The sequence below is a fragment of the Sebastes umbrosus genome, chromosome 10 (genome assembly GCF_015220745.1).
Source record: "Sebastes umbrosus isolate fSebUmb1 chromosome 10, fSebUmb1.pri, whole genome shotgun sequence".
Taxonomy (NCBI): domain Eukaryota; kingdom Metazoa; phylum Chordata; class Actinopteri; order Perciformes; family Sebastidae; genus Sebastes; species Sebastes umbrosus.
Genome location: NC_051278.1, coordinates 8,732,590 through 8,757,115, shown reverse-complemented (window position 1 = coordinate 8,757,115; position 24,526 = coordinate 8,732,590). Strand labels below are relative to the sequence as shown.

At 40.5% G+C, this 24,526-nt stretch overlaps 1 long non-coding RNA gene across 1 annotated transcript; it reads right to left on the bottom strand.

Annotated features, from left to right (window-relative positions):
- Positions 1-1,415: 1,415 nt before the first annotated feature.
- On the bottom strand, positions 1,416-20,158 carry LOC119495163. The gene is made up of 2 exons (XR_005208373.1): positions 20,065-20,158; positions 1,416-1,643 (listed from the first exon to the last, which is right to left on the bottom strand). It is a non-coding gene; the product is annotated as an uncharacterized LOC119495163 (long non-coding RNA).
- Positions 20,159-24,526: the final 4,368 nt, after the last annotated feature.

Sequence of the window (24,526 nt, the reverse complement as noted above, 5' to 3'; positions counted from 1 at the left end):
AAAACAGAGGGAATAGATTGCAACAGTATTTTGACAAGGTACACTCATATGATAAGCAGAGGAATGGAAAAATACACCGTATAGAGACAGAGACCTGCGGGAGGACTAGACATACATATCATAATGTATATGCAGGATGTGAAATAGATAGTTGAGGACTTGCAGTACACTGCATAACATAAAAGTATGTTCCTCTTATAATCAAAAATAGAAATATGTTGCACAATATTACACCATTACATTAAACAAACTATTAACCCTTTGGATATTTATTTTTAATCAGTGCTCAGTTCCTTTATTTCCTGTCTTTTGGCATAGTCATCAGATGTGTTAGCTAGGCACATCTTATAGTAGTTGGACACATGGACAGTTTTTATGAGGGAAAAAACCTGAAACAAATTGGAATTGAATGGATAGAGGTCAATGTCTGTGTTTCAGAAGCATCAGATTGGGCTCAAGCCTATGTTCCCTCAGCCCTATGAGTTTTTTTTCCATCTAAATTAGGCCCTATGTTCCCTCATCATCTACCTTGGCCCATGTGACAATCTGCCTATAAGTTTTTGAGATATCGCGCTAACAATATCCGATAACAGACAGACAGATTGGCAAGTATTTGTCACCTTTGTTGGCTTGATTGGTTCATCCCAACTCATCACATATTGCCGCTTTGTCATGTTCCTTTAAGCATCAAAACTACTGTAGTTACCCTTGGCGTCACTTTAGGATTAGGCAACAAAACCACTATAGTTAGGTTTAGGAAAGAACTATATGGTTGGGCTTAAATCTACTATGTTTGTACAGTGAAAATGACAATAAACGTGAACACAGGACACGAACAAACAGCTGATTGTAACGTGACGCACGGGACATTAAAAGCGGTCTGAAAGCCTTGTTTGTTAGACCCTCAACCTCCACCCCCGCCTGCTCGGTGTGACTCTTTCACTCCTTAAATTACGTCACCACACTCCCGGAGAACTTTCTTGAAGCGTTTACTGTTGCCGCAATGGGTTTACATTGTAGTTAAGGGAACGCCCAAAGCGTTTAGTACCAGCGCTTAAGGGTGCCTTGTGCGGCGGTATCAAATGATGGCCGCAACAACGCCGCGGTATTTGACGCTTTGGGAATGAGAACGGGCTGGTTGGTTAGGTTTAGGCATGAGGATTGAGATTAGTTAGGTTTGAGGTAAGAGTATCAGGGTAAGCCAATCAGACACAGCTTAGGATGGGTCATGCCTTTGCCATATTGAGAAAAAAATATTGTGACCAGGAAGGTCCGGTGACATAATTCTGCATAATAATTAGCCATGTGCTTCTGTTCGTTATATTTTCAGAACAATGGGCCGTTGGAACAATGGCATTTGGACTAAAGGAATAAAGTTAATAAACAAGTTGCAGAGAAGCAACTGAGTCCTTACGTTATCACCACTGTGGCTTTTATTTCTTGACAGAGTGAGCCAAGCACATTAGAGCCCAATTCACAGTAGTCAGGTCTTTCCTCTTTTTTTCCTCCCTTCAAGTCAGCCGTAAAGCTCAAATCAGTATGCAAAGTGTCACAGTGGGGCGGCTCCGCACAGCAAAACATCCCGAGCTTTGCTGGAACTTTTGGACACCAAGCGCCGCCTCCAGATCCAAGAGAAAAGGCCTCTGAAACAGATAGAGAGAGAATAAAAAAAAAAAAGAAGAAACAGAGAGTATATCACCAGAAAAGGAGAAAGTCTGCTTCTCCCCACGCACTTCCATCCAGCAGCCTCAATCTTGGCTACAGCACGGTCGACTTAACACCTAAATATAGAGCATGCCGGCTATTCATGTAGTGTTATTGCAACGCTAATGCCCACAATCGCGGATTTTGGAGGGCTAGCCGGCCTTATAGCGCGGCCGCCGGCTCCTGAATATGCATGGTGCCGAGCAGTGAGAAGAGAGCGCCAGGCGAGACACAGAGGATTTGATGTTCAATAAAAGAGAAAGCCTTTGACATGGAATACGAGCGGGGCCCAGCCTCAATATAAAAGAACCAGGAGGGGAATTAGATGGATGGAGAATTCCTTCAGAAATACAGACAGAGGAGAGACAGAAAAGAGAGTTATGAGAAAGGAAAGGGGATATTTGAGTGTTTCTGAGTGTGTGTGTTGCCGTACGTGAGCGAGTGACAGAAAAGCAAGCAGAGACGTACACACACACACACACACACACACACACACACTTCCTTTTTTGTGGAAACATTCCTCTCCGCGTCCTCTTTGACAGAGTATGGATAATACAAACCTATGATACATCATACCAAAGTCATTGAAAAGTCTCACTGCAGCTACTCTTCTCTAACTCTTTAAAAGCACTCTCCCACTCCTCCCGCCAACTTTCTCCAAGCTTTACGTGGCTTTTAAAGATTACCTTTAAAATCACTGAGTCACTTAACGGGCTCTTTAAATTAGACAAGGCCTACGGGTCAGCCTCATTACAGATGCCATTAGCAACCATGCTCCAAGGCTGTACAAGGAAATAGTTGTTTAAGGGCCGCTAAGTGATAGTGGGTAATCCTCATAAAGATGAACGCTAACCAAATGGCCCAAATGAGACATTTCTTAGTGGTGTTGCATAGAGTATGAGGACAGTTTCGTTTAGCAGGAGGCAATATTAATCGTATCAATTTTAGCTGTAACTGTAGGTTGCTTTACGGCACCAATTGGGTCTTTCTCTGTATCCATCTTTATGCATTCCTGTTTCATCTAAGTCATGCAATGCAAATCTAAAACAGAAAAAAATACAAAGGCTGGGTGAAGACTGAATAGAGACATGAATAATGAACTTAATTGATCAGTAAAATGGTTGACTAAGAGTCTTATTGTGAAAGAGTCTTCACATCCCAAGTTTTTTCTGCTGTAAAACAAGAATCAAAATCGAGTATATGTCTGGACTGTGTCTTGTCAGTCTGTGAATTTGTGGCTAAATTGTTATGCAAATAGTCAGTGGTCATGTGTATAATGTTAAATCCAGCGCTACATGTCCACCAGGTCCGGCGAGAACACTAGGGGACACGCTGTTCCACTCAAATGGTTCAATCGGTGACGCACCTGATTGGTCCCTGATTTTCAAAAATGAAACAACATGGCGACCTGCTCGTAAACTTCCTTTTCCGTCAAAACAATCCTCCGAAAACTACTCTACATAACAGATATATTGATGAGTAAAATGCTACATGTCACACAGGAAAAACGCCAAGGATTCAAAAGCCTACAAAGATAGAAAAAAGCTGCAGTTGCATGTTTGAATGGGGGGGGGAGGGATGATGGTTCATGTTAGGATGAGACTGTTGCTGAATAATGCACATGTGGCAACATATAACTTAGTCACACAAGTTGATGCAGGACCAGCACTGACATTCATGCTCAGATTTACATACACACTGTGTAGTTCACAGTCACGGATGCAGAAAGAGAGACATCTTTCCCCGGCCTGTTGGGGATGCCGTGCGTGTGCTTTGGTCGGGGCAAGTTCCATATTAAGTGTGTTTTCCATTGCAATTAAGGCTTTGGCCTGATCCCTTCTGACACGGTAATTGTTATTTCAAACACAGATTAATAAATCATGGACATCTAGTTAAGAATTAAAATAGGTCTCTACCACCGCTGCAGCCCGGGCTAACCTCCAAAGCCCAGTCTCTGCACACACACACACACACACACACACACACACACACACTATATGCTCTCATATGCACCTTTACATGGACAAACAAATACATACTGCACATAATTGGAGTGTATACACATTTACAGTACATGCATACATGCTATACAGACATACAAATGTACATTTTTATTCATGAAATGTAAATTTGTGAGTATGTTTCCTCGTAAGAAAAGAATATTCCTGACACCACATTCATCAGTATGTTTTCATTTGTGTGTCTGTCAATTCCCATTCTAAATGGGAAGTATGTTCACCTGATGCTAATTATCAAAGATTTGCATAATGGCATCACCCTTGAATGATATATAAGGCAACAGAGGACATCTACAATACTAAATTATGGACCCAATTCCATTGAAAGTAATCATTTAACGTAGTTTTAATTCTCAACACAGTCACAGTTTTAAACACGTAGTTTATTTTGGGAATTCAAACAAAACTACTTGGTTAGGTTTAGGAAAACATTTTAGTCCCAATTTTCCCATGTTTTTTAACTGACCAATAGGGACTGCAATTTCTGAAACAACCAGGTCTCACGGGAAGGCGTATAAATAGCACGATATTCCACGGACATTCTCAGTGTCATGAGTCATTTGTACATCATGCAACGAAACTACGGTAAAGTCCCCAGTTAGGTTTATGCAACAAAACCACTCAATTAGGTTTAGGAAAAATATCATGGTTGGGCTTAAAATAAGTACGTAAACTAAGTAAAATATGTACCGAAACAACGTAAAATAAAGGTAAAAATAAAAAAAAAAGCATGCAGCAAATGTCATTGACGTAACTTACACAACAAAAAAACGTTATCGAACACAGGTCTCCTTGTTTTAAAAGTGTCCAAAAGTGTGTTTGTTGGACCAAAACACCTCCCCACCCGCCCGCCATAAGCGGCCTTTCTTGCTTTTTATTTTACGACACTAGCTCCGATCGTGGCATATTTACGCGGATGCCTTTACATTGCAGTCAGTACAGAGTACAAGGTGTATAAATGACAAACGACAAAAGCAAGAAAGACGTTCTCATTGCACGCTAAATGCCTTACGCATTATCCTGGCATTCATATGCCTTTTCGTGTGACCGGTGTGGCTGCAATCTAATCCTTTCGGGGGCAAACTGGCACCGTCATTTACGTCCACTAAAAGTGCTTGCTTTGGCCATGACAGGTGACTTTTGGTCAGGTGAATGTTGTTTAATCTGTAGAGAAGAAGTTTAAAAAATGTGGTTTGATTTAAAACAGATTTGTAAAAAAGTGCACAGCAGCCAACCAAAGATGCATTAAGGTCACATAGGGAGACCTGCAAACAGCTGATGTGCACATCAGTGCCGTGTCACTGAAGATGTGTCGGTCTCTGGATTTATTCCAGATGAACATCACGGCTGAAAATGTTCAGAGAGCCAGACGGAACAGACCTCATCAGTTGACCAGGAGGCAAACACAAAAGACTAATCTAGTCTCTCCCACAGCAGAAAAAGATCATGTTGATTAGTCAGTACTTAAAATAGCATCTGCAAAGAGTTTACACTTCAGCCATAACAACTAATTAGAGCTACAAAAACAGATACAATATCGGAGTGTTTAAATTTAGCATTTTACAACCAAGAGTTTTGCTCACAATTTTATGAATGAGACAAATGCACACATAGCCTACAGTATACCTCCACACACACGCTTCCACATAGTGTCTATAGCACATAAAATACTGTATCTATACTGATTTGAACGTTTAAACTATTCTTTCATTAGGTTTGATATATTTTGACAAAAAGTTCCACTTACTAAATTTTCCTTAAGCTTTCAACCACAACACATGGTTTTCCTGCTTAAGGGATCACAATGGAACATATAATAAAGACATATTATAAAGCCCCTTGAGGCAAATTTGTGATTTTTGATATTGGGCTATGTAAATCAAAGAAGTATATTTTGAAAAGACTATATGTATGGAACGAGCGGAAATTGACACGTGTTGCTGGACTTTCGTAGGAAAACTGAGCTTTCCGTAAGATATCATACGAACCGTTGTTTGAGGATACGTTGCTTTGATAAGTTACAAGTTATAAGTTAGTGACTAGAACGTACTAACAACCAATCACATAACAAAAATTAAGTCTTTGTTTAACCAATCATGTAACAGTAAAAAAATGCACTGTAAAAAAATAGGGATTTAAACTGATTAGCTTATCCAAATTATAAGCTCTGGCTTCAAACATTTTACAATGAGGTTTATATAGACAATATTCAAGATTTTCTTCTTTTTTTTTCATTTATTCTGAATCTGATTTTTAATATATATATATACATATTATTATATTATTATTATTTGATATATTCTTAATTTTCTTTTTTTTTTATCATATTCACAAAGTTTAAAATTGTTTCTAAAAACTACAGTAAAACTTTTATTCAAGTTTGTGACTTTAATAGAATTGTGTGTTTGATGGGCTGCATGGCATAAAGAAACTTTAATTTCCTAAATTGCTAAAATAGTGCAACGTGCCAAAATTCTGGATTTATAGAGAAGTGAGGATAAAACCCAGCAAGTGTGTTTCCTGCGTCTATATAGAGTAATATAAACACAGATACACAATGTACACACACATACGCACAGTATGCGCATACAGACGTATATAATACCCTGTGCGGTACACAAGAACAAACTGTAAACATCCCATAGTCACAAGCAAATATACAATACGTATACACATACACTCATCTGTGCAGACACACACACCCTCAGATGGTGTGGCAGTATTTACTATAGGCACTTAAGACACAGTACATCAAAATAAATAGGAGCTGAAAGGAGGAAAAACAAGCAGGAGAGTCTGCATAATAAATGCAGGAGACATGTAAAGGCACATAGAGCTACTCATCCACACACACAATCCATCTCCACCTCCACCTTTAAGTCCTTTATCCTACTTCTTGTCCTGCAAACTCTGTTTTTAAAATGATCCTTTACTTATATTTTACTTTCCTCTTCCTTTCTTCTACTCTTCCATCTATCTTAATCCCTTCCTCTCCCCTCTGTCCATCCTTTGCCCCTCCAACCTCCCTCCATCCGTCCTCCCTTGAACTCTCACTCCCTTCCTCTCTGCCTCCATCCCTCCATTCTTCGTACATGTGAAGACCGGGAGAGTCGTGGCCCAATACAAAATTTATGCTGAATAATGTGTATGATGGCCACATCGGAGACTGTCTTCTCTGTGCTACCCCCCCCTAAAAAAAAACAGGCGCTCACACACACACACACACACACACACACACACACCCACACACACGCACACACACACACAGAGTCTCCTGTGGTCGACACAGAGCACTTTAGCTATCACTGTGGATTAGCCTGAGACCTGTAATGCACCTTTAAGTACGCCAGGGCCCTTTTAAGCCACACACACACACACACACACACATATTCACGAGCACAAGTGCACGTGGGCAAGCTTAAAATACACACCAGCGCATGCACAAAGTTGTGTGTTATTGTGTGGATAAGACACCGATCTACGAGTAGAAATATAGAACCATGCATTACCTTTAGGCACACACACATTTCTGTACACACACTGGCACTGATTTACACTCACACTTTGTTATCTACTAGAAGGCTATAGAATATGGTCAGATTTGAAAAGTCACATGTTAAATGTATATATTTGACACACATGAACATGCATAAATAGAGCATAAATAAACACACAAACTGCATAAGGACATACACTCATATTTCTACATACTGTGAGCACGCTTCTGATGATCTAAATATAAACTCGGATACTTTTTCTAAATGACTCTTCTCTCTCCATTTGCCTGGACACAAGCTTCCCGAGCAGTCAAGGATATGAGATATGACTGGAGGAGGGATATAGATGGGGGGGGGATTGAGGGAAAAGATGAAGGTTCTCAAGTGCACTCTACATGTAATGTACTGTCTTTTAGATTGGATTCAGCAAAGAAAAGTATAGATGATGCTAAAAGAACACGGGAGCTGTGAAGAGGAAGAGGGGTTGTAGATTGAAGAGGCCACAGCTGGTGGTACAGATGAGGTACGTAGAGCTCAACGAGTGGAACAAGACATTCCCAATATGCTGGTGTGGGCTAAACCACTTCGTGGCTCAGATGTTGTTGCTCCTGGATGTTTCCACTTCACAATAACAGCCCAGTTGACCGCAGCACATCTAGCTGGGCATATATTTGACCAACATAATGGAAAGATGGCATCCTATGACAGGGCAAGTTAACGGTGCTAACAGCATTAACAGTGCGAACACAACACTGCTGACAGAGCTAACAGTGTGTAGTGGGAACAGGAGGGTGGGCGCTACGCTTCCGCAACGGCGCTGTCGGTCGATGACAGACGGTGTTATAAGCGCCGTATAAGCGCAGTGCATGTAGCCGTGAACTAGCCAGTAGGGCACGCTCACATGCACGACTATGCACTAAAAGACACGCGTGGCCGTCCCAGCTCGGATTACAACACAAACAGAGGGAGAGTGACTTCATACTCTGCTCAGGTAGACATCACTCCTCTATATCTCTACATAGCAAATTGTTGTTTGATGCTATATGAATGCTCGTATAGAGAACCACATTTGTGTGAAATTAGCATATGAGTTATCGCCAAAAACGTGTTTTGTGAGGTCACAGTAACATTGACCTTTGACCCCCAAAATCTTATCAGTTCATCCTTGAGACTGAGCGGACGTTTATGTCAAACTTGAAGAAATTCCCTCCATGCGTTCCTGAGATATCGCGTTCATAAAGACCAAACACAATGCCTCTGGCCACAGCTGTCGCCCGGTGCGGAAGCATAATAACATGGATTTGTTTGAATTCAAGGTCTTCACAGGTCTTCTCGGTTTCTACCGTTGGGGACCTGACCGACCCTTGCATTCGAGTTAGGTCAGGTTCAAATTACATTCAGTCTAATCTGGTCCTCTAAGGGTCCCATTGTAACTGGTACAGTGCAGGATAATACTGACATGTGTTGCTCCTCTTTTCAACTGTGGCTGCATTTTGATGGTTGGAGCATCATGCAGCTGCCAGTGTCAGTGTTCTGTCTTAGTCAGGGTTTGTTCCAGTGGACCACATTTTGGATCTGGTCTAATTATTCTTGAGTATTCAATCAATCCCTTTTTGATATTGTGGATTTCCCTTTAGGTCAACATTCGGGAAGAATGAATCGACCATTGGGTCCAAAGATTTACCATGAACACTATGCGTAGATTTAGATCTATTCTTCTATTATTAGCTTCCTTAAAAGTGGTTTTGATTTGTCCTCTCTTTCTCAAAATAAAAAAAAAAACATGTTGCATAACTCTTCTCCAGTATTTTCCATCAACCTGAAGACTTGAAACACACTCTGGTCTCCACCGTGCTGTGTGAAAAGTGTTGTCCTCTCTTTCTGCCAGGAAGATTTGGTCTATACTTCTTCTTTACATCCCGTATATGCCTGTGCTTGTGCTCTGCTTCCTTTTAGGAAATGCTCGTCTGTACACAGGAGCTCCCACAGGAGTCTCAACGATGGCATTTCTTCATCTAGTAGAGTTTTGAAAGTACTTCTTCAGAGGAATACAATGGGTACACTGTCTGATGGTGTCCTGGGATTGTCTTCCAGAACTCCAGCTAACCCTATTAAAAAGTTTGCGTGAATGTGCTTGTACATGCATATGTGGTGTGCGTGAGTGTGTTGCCTGTGGTGAGTGTTGGGGTGGATCAAAAGGGCCTTGAAATGTGTTTTGGCTGGCCATGACAGATCAGTGGGCGACAATCCACAAAGCGGCCCCCCGAGGACCCCCACGGATGACCTCGCATATAAACTGAATGCAACCCCCTAATCCAGTGTGTCACCTCACACACCCGGGCCCTTCACCTACCGATGGAGAGATGAATCAAAGAGAAAGGGCCTCTCGCTGCCCTCGCTCCATTGGAAAATATAGTAGTGGAGAGTGGAGAGATGACCTTGTAAGAAGGGGCAGATGAGATCAGATGGTGAGATGACAGGTCAAAGAAAGAGGACGAGGTATAGAAGTAAAAAAAAAGAGGGAGAGAGAGAGAGAAAGGGAGAGATTAGGAGAGGGAAAGAAGTGGGGCAGAGAAGAGGCAGTGAGGGCAAACAGTGAGTGCAGAGCGATGTAGTGTGGAGAGTGGGGACTGAGAAGGATTAAGTGGTCATGCTGGGCTTCTGTGTGTGTGTGTGTGTGTGTGTGTGTGTGTGTGTGTGTGTCTAGTTGAGCAATAGAGAGGCTACAATGGAGTTATTTTGATGTCACCAAACACAGTTCATGCACTCTGCAGGAGCTGACTATGAACACACAAACATGTATTTGTATTCAAATAGGTCACAGGAACCTACCATTAATTATATCATTTTCAAACTCTTCACTTTCACACTTTAATTTTCACCGGTCTTTACCAAAATAAAACTCTTACCAAACCCTAATGATATTACAGCCATAAAGATTTGCAGCTTTTTTTTTTTTTTTTTTTTTTTACATATGATTGCAATTATCAATGTGGCAAAGTATAAATGTTGCGTTTGCGCCAAGAACAGTAGGCAGAACCATTTAATTTTCAGACTGCAAGCCACAGGTCTTGACCGACAAGGTGCAGAGGCCTTCCTCAAAACTTCAGACAAGGAATCTAAACGTGACAGAGAGAAACCTTATTTGGGATTTAATATGCGATGATCACTGGAAAATCTGGGCGTGTCACCCCTTAAAAATTCACTTCAGTTACCACCAACTCTCTGAAGACGCTAATAATTTCACTGTAACTGTGTGTGGCTATTAGCACTGATCTTTGTGAATTGGACTGCTTTTGCAATGTGGTTCATTTACATAGAAAAGGGGCCAATTTTGCGCAACATGTCTGCATATTTCCTCATTTAAATACTTGCGAATAGCACAGGAGAACCGATATGCTATTTGCTTGGCAGCGCAGTTAGGGGTGCACACACTCTTTGCAGATACTTTGAAAATAACACGGTTTCTTTTTGTCTTATTTGTGCAGGTTTAGCAGCCGCAAAAGCCACGCAGTCGCATTGTCTTTGAATTGAATTGAGTTATCTTGCATGTACAAGCTATTGCCGTTCTTCACTTGTGCAAAGCATACTCCATTATTATTCCTCCGACACCTTAACATGTAATTCATTTTTTACAGGATTTACAAGTTTATTCTCAAACAATCCAGAAACAGTACGTCCATCCTTCTATCCATCTATTTTCTGACACTTGAAGGTCCAGGTTGGGGTTGGGCAGCAGGCCAAGCAAAGTAGTCCAGGCACCCTGGATCCTAGCTACTTTCTCCAGCTCCTCATGGAGACAATCTTAAGATATTGCCAGGTCAGACAAGTTCTTTAATCCCTCCAGCGTTTTCTGGGCTTAGTCCATTGAAAACCTCCAGAACAAACACAACACAAAGGAACATCAGTTCTACTCGAAACTTCCAGATATCAGCACTCCATGTCCTGTCTCTAAAGCTACTCCGAGAACATAACGCTTACTAATCAGCTCAACTTCATGGCCAAGTTCACCAGCAGCTTTCTGATGGGCGACACTAGGCAACATGTGAGTACTTACTTAGTCATAGCAAAACTGGTATCTGATGGTAACAAAAGGAAATGGTAAGATTTGCATCTGACAAAAAGTATAGATGGAGATCACGTATTTGTTTCTGTTTGTGGTGGTGATTTTGTTTCTTTTACATCTTCTCCAGTTAGTTGAAAAATATTATTTTCCCATCCAAGTGAAAGCACCAAGAGCCTCGCTTTCCAGTAAAGACAGTCTCAACAGACATACACCTTGACTTATTGGACTCAGTGTGAATGGGCACACTCTGACAAAAGAAACATATACAGACACTCCATGCTGCCTACAGTGGGAAGCACTTGACCTAGCAAGACCTTAAATCGTCTGGTTTCCATCAGTTACTGACCAAGGTTTGTTTGAGCAAATGTTGCCATTCAAAAGGCTTTGAGACGTAAGTCAACAGCAAGTATTCACTTTTTCACAGTTTGTTATGTTGCAGCCTTATGCTAAAATCATTTAAATTATTTTTCTCTCTTCAATCTACGCTCGATACCTCACAATGGCAAAGCATTTTTGCAAATGTATTAAAAAGAAAAATTAAATTAAAGATAACATTGACATATTCAGACCCTTTGCTATGACACTTGAAATGTAGCTCATTTAACATGAATACTGGGCTTCCATAGGAATACTCACCCTAATTTCCCCTCATTTTACAGTGTATTGATAACTACTGGGGCTCCTAAAACCCCCTGAATGACCTCCTCAAGGACCTCACACTGCTAGATTCCCATAATGCCCCAGTATAAGACAGTGCTTGTGTTGTGAACATACAACATGGAGAAAACAAAATGTTTACCCATCATGGCCTTGGGGGAGATCCTATTTGAACTGTTAATTTACAGAGGTCGGGTTTCCTTGAACTAACATGTTGAACGAGCTATACAATCTGCAATCATGAATTGTGGTAAATAGACTGTTTGTTCTATTCTGACTGTTAAAAATGAAGAGGTGATCTGTGTCCACAAGGTTAAACACATCCTGTATATACACATACCAACAACAACAACAACAACATGAATGTAACAAATAAAAAAATCATTTTTGACATGCAGCTCTGGTTCTGTGTGTGATAATGTTTGAATCTTTCACTGAAGGACAAAGTTATTTTGGCCATTGCTACAAGATTGTTGTGGAATTGGGATTCCAGTTTTTTTTTTATGTTAAATGCACTTTTTTATAGCACCTAATCCCCAACTTTCTCCCCTGCTCACTGATTTTGTCATGTTTATTGACTTTTAAAGTCAACCATTTCACACATTCAAAACAGTTTACTTGTTACGGGCAGTACTACCAAGGCTGGATTACCCAGCAGGCACAGCAGGCCACTGTGTTGTTTGTGGTATTTTGATCAATAGTAACTTTGTTTGGGAATATGCCCTACTTGTGCACAATATCAACTGACATGATGAGAGACTTGGGTCCTGCTTTATTAACTGATCCTGTTTTGAAAAAGGACATTGTGCTGAAATCTAGTTTGAAGATCTTCATTATATCAGCTGATTGTGCTTATTTTGTACATTTCTAAATTAATGTGTTTTGTCAAATTACCACGAAAAGCAATAAACTGGGGCCATCTTATATTACTTTATACCTATACAGTACATGCATAGAAACGTTAATCTGGCCATGGGTGACACTCAGATCTCAACTGTGAGAAGGGTGAATCTGGAAAGCTTTCATCGTATGGAAATGCACTGCTGGCATTCATAATGCACATGATAATACATCCCTTGAATCCTTAGAAGACTTTGACATGAAACAAGCAACCGGGATCTAATGAAACATTTTCTCAGAAATTCATATACAACTAATTTGCAAAAGCAAACATGTTTTGAAGGACAAGCATTTTTTTAAATGAAAAATAATGAGTCACCAGTCTCAAAAATGTTGATAATGAATGTAAAATGTTCTCACAATACACAATGTGTTTATTAACATTAAACCAAAATTGTTTTTTGATGCATACTCTGTTTTTCTGGTGTCAATGTCCCTATAGACAGACGAAGTCCCTCCACTTCTGGTGGACTACCATGGGACCTTATTTTGGAAAAAGAAATACGTACAGGAGTCAACGGCGAGAAACAATTGTTTTATCCCCTTTGAATTGCACTATGCAGCATGACATTGAAAAGATAATTTTTCAAGTCAAGAAAGTCGGTTTTGTCATAAAACTGTTGAAGTATCAGACTGTGAAAATACATAATTAGAAAGACCACACACCCAAAAGTTGCCTAAGTTACATCTCTCTCTCTGAAGCTACGATGCCTGTGTGTTTCGTACTGGGATCTACTCACCCCAGCAACAGGTCTCGCTCGTTCTTTCTCCTCCCGGCTGTTAAAAAGACCAGGAATCGCTGGTAAGATACCATTTCAGTTGTGTGTGGTCATAGCTAAGTTAGAGAGCTAGCTAGTGTTGGTGACGTATATTGTTCGAGACGAAAGATGTAGTTCAATGAGCGGTTTCACACAAAACTAAACGATTCTACGACAAACAGCCCTTGACTTTCTTGACCTGCAGAATTATGTTTTAAATTAACAAACAAATGTGTGATTAATGGTGCTATTCAAATGAGATCAAAAAAAAATATTTCTCTCTCATCATGTATTTTCTTTCTGAAATAAGGTCCCATGGGGTCCCCCAGAGAGGAAGGATTTCTTTAGCTCATTCATCATTCACTCCAAAAGATGTTTCCAGGCATATGTTTAACTGAGAGAACTATTTAGTAACATAGTAATGCAATTTCCATGATAGAGGGTTGAATGAACTTAATGGAAATGAAACTTCATACAAGTGCAATTCTAAATCTCTGAGAATAATAACGGCGTATCATTTCCAGGGCATGTTCAAGTTTATACAATAACTTTAAACAACTATCAAATTCATTCACCTAAAAAGTTTATTTAAGCCTGAAGTGTCTTCCTCAAGTGGAACCAGCAGACTGAATTGTCTCGAACGCACTCAGGGGCAAACTCGAACATAAACCTTTTGAATAGAGCCACCATTTCCATCCTCGGTATCAATGCGGCGCATTCACGTCAGGTGATGAGAAAGAATGTGAAGATTAGTGAGATAAACAGAACTTCTGCAAATGATGTGTTCAATGACAGCGTTTCTTGTCTAACCAGTCTGAAGAAGTTGAAATAAAATAGGGTGAAGCACTGCGAGGCCTTGGGAAGTTCTGCTGCCATTCATTCTTGGGAGATAATATGAACCGTGGCACTGACTGTCATATAATACCAATATTAAAATATATTAAAGAATTATAAAGCCACATCACTGCATGGAATAATTTGCTGTGTTGGCTGCTAGTTGCAAGAGTACAGCCTAGTGGCGCTAGCAGCTGACTGGAGGACGAGTGTGTGTGTCCCTCTAATTCACATGGGCACTGTAATCAATACATTTGATGGGACTGAAGTGTCTGCGGTCTGCAGGAATCTTTAAATGGGTTACCATGGTTACGCTCTACACTCATACAGTATGCACACAAACACTCAGAGATAACCCTATTTTAAAAAGAACATATGCTCAATTTCTGAGCGCAGGCAAAATATATGCACTCATATCATATGCACACACACACACACACACACACACATGCACGCTTCTCCACCTACACAAGAATACACACACACTACATTTCAACTTGTGCACATTATTCCCTTCTCGGACACTGAAATAACTCTCTGCACAAAGGCACACACACACTCATACACACACTGCTGTGACCCCAGAGAGCAGGCCAGCTGTGTGTGTGCTGGAGCAGTAACCCCGGCGTTAATTATAAATCAATGGGCCAACTGCAAACGCACACAGAGTGCATCTCTGGCACACATGACTTCTCCCATGCATGTCAACATCCATAGGGTATATAAGCCGTTTAAAGTGTCGGGGCCTCTGCAATATTCATGGCTGATTATAACAGATGGTAGACACACACAGCGCAACACACTGCACTGATACAGGACAATGATACGAACACAGGCGGAGAGAGGAGTCGAGGGTTAGGGGCCGGGGATTGTAAACCGATAACCACTGCTAGCACGCTGCCTGGAGGATGGATTTCAATGTTACAATTTGAAACGTTGTAAGTTTATCTTGTTTTAACACGTCTTTCAAAGGAAAATCCACTTTCAAACTGTTCAAAACAACATTTCAATGGCCAATAATTGGTCAATAAGTATGTTAAGTGACACAGTTAAGTACTTTACATAGGAGGATAAAAAAAAATTTTTTTTTTATATTGCTTCTCCATTGTAATCTCCATGTTAATATAGTTTACTTAAAATGTATTCATATTCCTTAGCTTCTTACCTTTCAAAAGAGACCATATATATGCATAGTCTTGTGGTTGAGGAGCTAGTCCTGATTCAATTTGGGCATAGTCATTTTAGGCGTTTTTTCTGAGGAATATGGCCAGGGCGCAGAAGGTTAAAACAAGTCGTCGTTGACTTTTGCTTTCACATGGGACATGAACAGCGGTCTCCTGGGTGAAAGTCACGTGTTTGTAGGACCTAACCGTCAACTCCGACCTCCTCCCTATGCCGACTTTGTCGCTCTTTATACTACATCGGCTGAGTTCTGGAGCAAATGCTCTGAGCATTTCATATTACCACTGATGGGTTTACTTTGGAGTTAGTTAAAAGTCTGGTGCGTCTCCTACGGACGCTAAATAGTGCCTTGAACGTTGGTATTAGACGCCGAGGGCGTCTAATACCAACGCAATACCAACGCAATACCAACGCGACAAAACTTCAGAACATTGACGTCCTGGCAATGAGACCAGGCTGAAACCTGTAACCTTAACATCATTTTTAGTTCCCTTTACACACCTGATACTTTCTTATAGAGAATGTTGTAGTTCCATCTTTACAACTAAGTGCTCTCTGCTTTATGGTCTCATTATTGACTCTGTTACAGCCTATTAAAAACACACAAAGGCTCTCTCGAGAGCAAAGCATGTAAAGGACGCCATGAAACCAGTTATTTGAAAAAAAAAGTAGATTTATTATCAAGGGGAAAATAACTGAGTTCAAACAAACAACAAAAAGGGTCGGAGATACCTCAAAAGAAAGGTCAAAAGAATAAAAGATGGGGATGTTACTGGGCCAGCCACTCAGTGGGCCATTGCACCGAGCTCAACCCCTAAACTTAAAAAGTATTTAAACTTAAACAATAACGTGAAAACTGAACTACCAGGGATCTCCAGCCCAAACTAAAGTAACATATGAAATGCTGGAGAAAACAAACAACTTGTCCTGTCCTTCTCCCTGATTAGAAATCAGTTTCAGGTGTGCTCCACTCTATGGAGAAGGGAGGGAGAGCATCAGAAGAGAGAAAGAGAGCTGAGCTAACAAATCACACGCCCACAAACAGTGTGATGCTGGGCCACACGCAACAGACTCATGTTCATTTACAGCTTCATTTTAGGTCAATAAAATGTGTGAATGAATAAAAAAAAAAAATCTATGCATCTTTCTTTTTCTTTTCTTCTTTGTTTTAATATTTTTTTTTCAGATATGTCTACATCCCCCTACACACACAGACTCATTTATCTACAAACTGTACCCATCAGCACTAACACCACATCATCACACAGACCACTGCATCTACTGACAATCTGCACATTCACACAGGTGCTTCCACTTGTAGCTGATTAGACCGTTGATCAGGTTGAATGTAAGAGGAGCAATGCTGGGCATTATGTGAGGTTATTGAACTACAGTACATGCACTAATAGGAATGATAAAGGCTTTGCTGTAGAGTGTAGACACATTATGTACATCACATCGGTAGTGTTGAATAGCAGCAGAAAACATAAAACTGTTTTTTTATGATGTGACTTAACATAACACAACAAACTAGCATCTTTTATTTCATTCTTTGATGCATTCTTTAGATGTTCTGCATTTTTTGCCTTTATGATTTTAGGTTTTATCTGAGTGTATTGTCTGAGTCTGTTCCCGAAAAATATATTAAGGAAATCCCTTAATATTTATTTTCTTTCAAGGAGTTTGGGGTAAATTGCTAGATTTAATTGTTGAACAAATGATATAAAACTGTTTATTATTATTTTCCCTAAACTTTGAGAATGTGTTTACTGTTGTTAATATATATATCTTTGTGTTTTATTATTAATACGACTCAAATATTCCATTAAACTTGCTTTATGTGAATCATTGGTAAGATAATTAAAATATACAGGAGAAAAAAAATTAAAAAGCCATTAAAATATTTTTTCCTCAAACATTTTATTTTTAATTTCTTCTAAATTATTATAGTCCAGGGATCTTTTTTCAACCTTATAAATACTGACAATATATTTACAATACTCAAAAGCAGGGGGGGGAAAAGTGAATATTTCTAAGAATAATTTAAGAGGTTTTTGTGTGTGTGTGTGTGAATCAATCTACATAGAAGTGCTTTAAGCCAACAGGAGCTTCCATTTTTCTGTGATTTATACACCTCCCTATGGATAGTTGGCTAATAAAGTGATACAATGAAGAAACACAAATGCCTCTGCAACATCCATTGGGGTGATTATTACGTGGCACACACACACACGCATAGCAATTCAGGAAAACGACACACTCCAGCACAGAGAAAAGCAGGAAACAGCAATAAATTATGTGCAACTCCTCAGCTGTTTCCAGTCATAAAGTAATATGTGTATTCATTTTTATATGCTGAAAATGAATTGAAGCCCAAGGGAAAACTACATTGTTGCAATGGAGAATAATGTTAGAGAGCTGCTTATGAATACTAATATGTATTTGTACTGCAGTAAAAACTAATGTCTATAATACTCCATCAAAAACAAATAAATCACTGACAGAGGCTAATTTAATCAACAATCAGTGTGTACGTTTTAGTTTTATTTTAATTCTCATATAATAGTATTTTTTATGGTTTGTTATATTTATTTCCTCTTTCTATAATGCCAGTATTTTAAAACAGTTTTTTTAGTAACATCAGGTTCTTCCACAGCTGATTTATTTCCCAACAAATGTAAGATGTGATTGTCATAGTTAAATATAAAGAGGGTCATTTTCAACTACAACTGTCAAAGTATGCAGTATGTCCTCATGTCAACACTTCACACGCATGCCAACACTTACACATCAATCATGCATACGGAAACACGCATGCAACCGCTCTCACTGTAACCTCAGCATATGCAGCATGTCTTTAAAGCAACATTAGACATCAGCAGGGAGAGAGGGAGGGGGAGACGGAGAGATGGAGAGAGTGAGGGATGGAGGTGAAGCGAGGGAGGCCGATCAAGTGGCTCTACAAATTATATATAACTACTTGTACAATTATGGGTCTATATTACTAACTGCAGTCTGTCACAACAGTGAAGGCTCAACAAGAGGATAAGACTGAGGCAAACACCGTGTGGATCACGCAATGATGGAGGAGAAGGAGAAAGAGAGAGAGAGAGAGGCTGAGGAGATACCAGAAAATCCCCTCATTGATGTGTAGAGGTCTTTATAAGATAGGGCAGAATATTCTGAGGCATTTATTGTCATAGAAAAGCTCCTGAGCAGTGCATGCATTAAAGAATAACCATATGTAATCACCTAATTACACTAAAATTAGATCCTGGTGCCCGTCTGTAAGTGCACTTGCAGCGCTAGTTCTTTGCCTGTTTCCGGGGACAACGGAGGCAGTGGGATGTTCGCTCCAATCTACGTCATGGAGTTCTAATTGAGATGTAATTGAGAGTGCACTTTAGTTGTATGGGAACGTCATTTTGTAGGAGAGAGGTTTTAAATTTGCAGATGATCGAGAGAACAACTGATAGTTATAGTAGTAGTTTAAAGAGGCAAATGTGCATCCTCCGTATACCACACGGATGCATCCCCTATCCCGTCAACATCTGTTGATGCCTTAATGATTCTAACTAGTGGTGAAAACAAGTATGACTCTGGACCATCGTCTTGGCTGCAGTAATGTTTGCAGTTATGCTATTAAAATGTGAGAATGTTCCATCAGATGCACATGAGACGGACGGCTGAAATGCATCTGAAGCCGTATCCACAAATCATCTTAAGGCTAAAAACAGCTCCTAACTGGCTGAGTTAGGAGAAACTCTTAAAAGTCCTACCTCAAGGACTGCACTTGCAGGGTAACTTGGACATAATCTCTATCTGAACCTTGTAGCCTCACTACTGGAGTCCCTCAGGGTTCTGTACTGGGTCCCCTCCTCTTTACACCAAGTCACTTGTTTCTGTTATTCACTCGAATGGCTTTTTTTTACCCCAGCTATGCAGATGACAAACAACTAAGGGCCCGGACACATGCTGCATTTTTTGCGGCATCAAATTCATTGTTGTCAATGTAGATGGAAGGCACCCTGCATTGGCCACCGGTGGCTGCTCCAATCCCATTCAAGACACCGGTACATGCCTATCGTGCTGTGAATGGCTCAGGCCCATCGTACATCCAGGACATGGTGAAACCGTACACCCAGCCCGTCCACTACGCTCTGCTACTGCCAGGCAGCTTACTCCTCTCCGCGGGAGGCCCAGCTACCATGCAAAAACAGCTCTAAGGTCATTTTTATCTACACACTCACATACAACATAGCATGTATACATGTATTTACACTTCCTTATTCATTTATGTCGTTTTTTTCCCCTCATATAACACCACTGCCCCCAGGCGCTCTACTGTCAGTGATGCACAAATACTTGCATGAGAGAACGTCAACAGATGCTTTCTTATACAGGTTAGATGTACTTATACATGCCTAAAAAACACATAAAGCACTTACACATCCATGCAGAGTCTCTTGCAGATGGAAAGGAAGCACAATGAAGAGGTACTCTGTCACCATGGAGATTCCCCTCGGTTCAAATAGCGTACACTCAAAGGTTCTGCAAAACAGCACATTATGCATATGTGATATGCACATAACAACACATCCTGATGACAACAAAACAAAGATTTTACTGATAACGTTTCAGGTAAATAATGAACAGGTTAAAATTTAGATAAATAGATATGCATGAATATGCATTGCATCTTGTAATCCTTAGGGAGAATTGCTTGTTTACCAGGTGTTTCTCAGCTTCAGAACGTCCTGCCTCAGCATCTCAGGCGAACCAAATCATCTTTTATACCTTCTCCTGAAGCTCACATTTATCTCAAGGTGTCCTTCTAGTTTCATTAAGGCATTTATAACTTTGCATACAATACAATTCAATACAATACAATTACGTACATAAAATTCTTGTTGTTTATATAATTTTCTGTTTATGACTTTCTTTATTATCTTGTTTTTTTACAAGTTTAAATTGTGTCTTAATTACTGTACTCATTTAGGCTAATTTATTTCATTTTAAAGCATTGTGTTTACAAGTCAACGTATTCTCATACAACGGTTCGTGTGATATCTTACGAAAAATGATTCCTTCTTTTTCGTTTGTTTTATGAATGTCCAGCAACATGTGTCAATTTCTGCTCGTTACATGCGTACAGTCTTTTCAAAATGAACTTGCGTTTGCAGAGGAAACAACTTCCTTAGGTTTAGGCAACAAAACTACTTAGTTAGGCTGAAGAAAAGATCAACTTGGTTAGGTTTAGGCAACAAAACTACTTAGTTAGGTTTAGGAAAAGATTGTTGTTTGACTTAAAATAACTCCGGAAGTAGCGTTACTTAAGTACATAAGTTACGTGACAAATAAATGAACATTGACTTCTGGTTTCACACGTTACACAAACGCCGGCCTCCTGAGAGAAAGTCCGGTGTTTTTATACCCACCCATCCACCCCGACCTCCTCCCTACACGGCGTTTGCCGCCTTTTATATTTCCTGGTTCAGGGTTCCGTGAATTACACACAAATTGATTTTGTGGGATATACACAAATTATAGTACATTACTTGTTGTAGGTATAGCTACGAACGGTGTATGAGACCAGCCTGCATGAATTGGGAAGTGTTTGTTTCATTCATCAGTTTTTTTTAAATGTTCTGTGGTGAAAAAGCTTTTTAGGTGCCTGACTGCATTTGTGTAAAATTGAGCTTTGAAACTTAGACATACAGTAAGAGAAACAATGCAAAAAGACATGTATGGGTTTTGTACATGAACGAGTCTTTAACTGCATGAAAACGGACCCAGTGGAGTTCGTCTCTGTGTGTGTGTGCATGTGTGTTTACATCCGTTCCCATTGTAGGTAATTGTAAATCACTAAAAAGGCGGGATGGTAACAGAACGGTGACAGGTGAGGTCACAAAGGTCCAACACATACACACACTTGACACACAACGTTGCTTCAAACCGAGGCATTGGCAGAGGAAACCACTGGCACAGCAGCAGCACGCCTCCTCCACTTCTGCACCTGACCAGGCTTCCTTTGCCCACACACACACACTTCCTGATTCAGCACACACAGACATACACACACACACACACTTAAAGAAGTGAAGTCGACCACAGTGTCAACAGGCAGGAGAGAAAGAGAGGGAGGGAGGAGAGATAAGGAGAGGGAAACACACCCTGTATAAATCACTCTATGTGACAGGGTGAGGGGACGGGGGCGGGTCGGAGAGAGAGAGAGAGAGAGGGAGGGAGAGAGCAGCAGATGAAGTGATAGAGAGTATCTCTTTCCCACATTATTCAGAGTTATGTAACATAGTGTAGCGTACTGGTAGGAGTCATTGTAAACAAATGCAGCCACACATATATTTATGCATTTATGCATCTACAACACAGACGGGCCACAGTGGGCGTCCACACTGAAAATGTATTCTCTGTCTGTGTTCTCCGCACGCACACAAATTCACAGATATATATTGTATACACACATAAATATGCACACAGGTTCCAGGCTTGGAGACATTTCGGGGTGATGAGTTGTATGAAAACAGTATGAGAGCGCATGAAGAAGAAACAGAGGAGAGAGAGAAAGAAAAAGGGGAGGCGATGGTACATGATGCATCAGACTTGCTGTGTGCGGGAAAAAAAGAAAGGAGAGAAAAGAGAGAGAGAGAGGCTGCTGAAGTGAGGGGAGACGTCGGCAGAAAGGGAAGAACTAGAGATGAAATAAAAATAAATATGATAAAGATGAATAAAATGTGGAAAAAGAAGGGGTATTCTAAGAAAGAGAAAGGTGGAGAAGAAATGGAGAAAACAACAACAAAAGAAAGTGGAAGATGCAGAGAAAGAGTAAAGAGCAGAGAGAACACATGACGCTAGAATCTAGAGTAACAGAAGAAGAGAGGAGGAGAGGAAAAAAGATGAGGAAGAGTAGAGACGAAAGGAAAGGGGGAAAAAGAGGAGAGGACACAAGCACTGAGGAAAGGAGATGAGAGGGAAGGAGAGGGGACAAAAGGAGAGGTAAGTAGAGAAGAAGAGACAAGCAGTGAGGAAAGGAAAAGAGAGGAGACAAGCAAGGAGGAAAGGAAATGAGAGGAGAAGAGACGAGCAGCGAGCAAATGAAATGAAAGGGAAGGAGAGAAGAAGAAAGGGGAGGGGAGGAGAAGAGAAAAGTAGTGAGGAAGGTAAATGAGAGGAAAGGAGAGGAGAGGAGACAAAAGGAGAGGGGAGGAAAGGAGAGGAGAAGAGACAAGCAGTGAGGGAAGGAGAGGAGACAAAAGGAGAGGAGAGGAAAGGAGAGTAGAAGGGAAAAACAGTGAGGAAAGGAAATGAGAGGAGAAGAGACAAGTAGTGAGGGAAGGAGAGGAGACAAAAGGAGAGGGGAGGAAAGGAGAGGAGAAGAGACAAGCAGTGAGGAGAGGAAATGAGAGGAAAAAAGTGGAGAGGAAAAGACAGTCAAAGAGACAAGCAGTGAGGAAAGGATGTGAGAGGAAAGAAGAGGAAAAAGAGGAGAGGAGAGCAGATGAGTCAAGCGGCGAGGAAAGGAAATGAGAGGATGAAGAGAGGAGAAGAAAGGAAAGAAGAGAAGGACCGACTCCAAACCCGGCAGACTTGCAGATTAGGCTCTGGTGGACTTTGTCATGGTCATGTATACTGTGACCTGTGTGAAGCCGGCTGCTGAGGGCGCTGAGGGGATATCATGTGCTACGAGACGGGACTTCAGATGACATGGATATGACCGATGTGACCGACGCTGACATCTTGACCCTGTAGTCCATCTCACAGTATTTGTCTCAATGGTTCAGGACACACCTCACTTTGTAATATCAAGCCTCACTGTAGTAATAAACTTATATAAAGAATAGTAATTATATTTTCAATTTTTCTATACTACCACTACTACTCAGAGATGGATCAAAGTCTCAAATCTTGGCAATGAAGTCAAGTCTCAAAAGCAACGTATTCTCATAGGTTCACGATTACGTTGATTACACGTAATCGCCCGCCTGAGTAGAGTCCTACATTTTGTATTCATAGACCTAATAAAGTCATCAAGTCATCCTTTAATATAATAATAAACTATTTAAAATGTGTACTTCAAATAAACTGTACAATATTTAAAAGCAAAAGGATCAGGTATCAGACTGATGTTCTAAAAGGACACTCGAGACCCATGTGTCGACTTGTGGAATATTGATTTTGACAGACTTCTGCACTATGAACATCATGGGTCATGTCCCAGTAAATCTGCAAGTATGTGGAAGTCTAAACACTGTGATTCAACCTAAAAGGAAGAAAATAAAAGCAATAATTTGAGAGAGAGTAGGGACCAGAAAGAGTAACCTCATAGATTTGATTTAAGGTAAAGGAGGAAAGAGAGACAAAAAAAAAGAACGGCAGAAAAGAACAAGAAGAAAGAAAAAAAACTAGTGAGAAAGTGCAGAGAAAGAGCAAGACAGTAAGAAGAGCTGAGTTAAGGTGCAAAAATAAATCTGGGGAGAGAGAAGGTGGAGGAGAGGAGGGATAGAGAAGGAGAGATAGTAACAAAGAGGAGCCTCTCTCTCTGAAGCGTCTTAAAGGCCTCAGACTCTCATGTATATTAATGGAGCTGAGATATGACAATGGTGACACAAAGCCTGTTTACAGGGAGCTGGCTGGCTGCAGCCAGGTTGGAGCTGTTTAGCATGCGACTCTGCTGGGATTTATCACACTGCACCCATGTCGGAGGCTGCTCAACTTAATACAGCGACACAGCTTTTTGTAAGGTGCATTTACATTTTACTTCTTTTTTTTCCCCTTTTTTTTTCAGGCACTTAGCTGATGCGCTTATGCAGAGCGACTTACAATGAAAGCAACATTAGAAAAACACTCCCGGATCATCCTAAAATATTACAAGCAGGCAGAATAAGAGAGGTC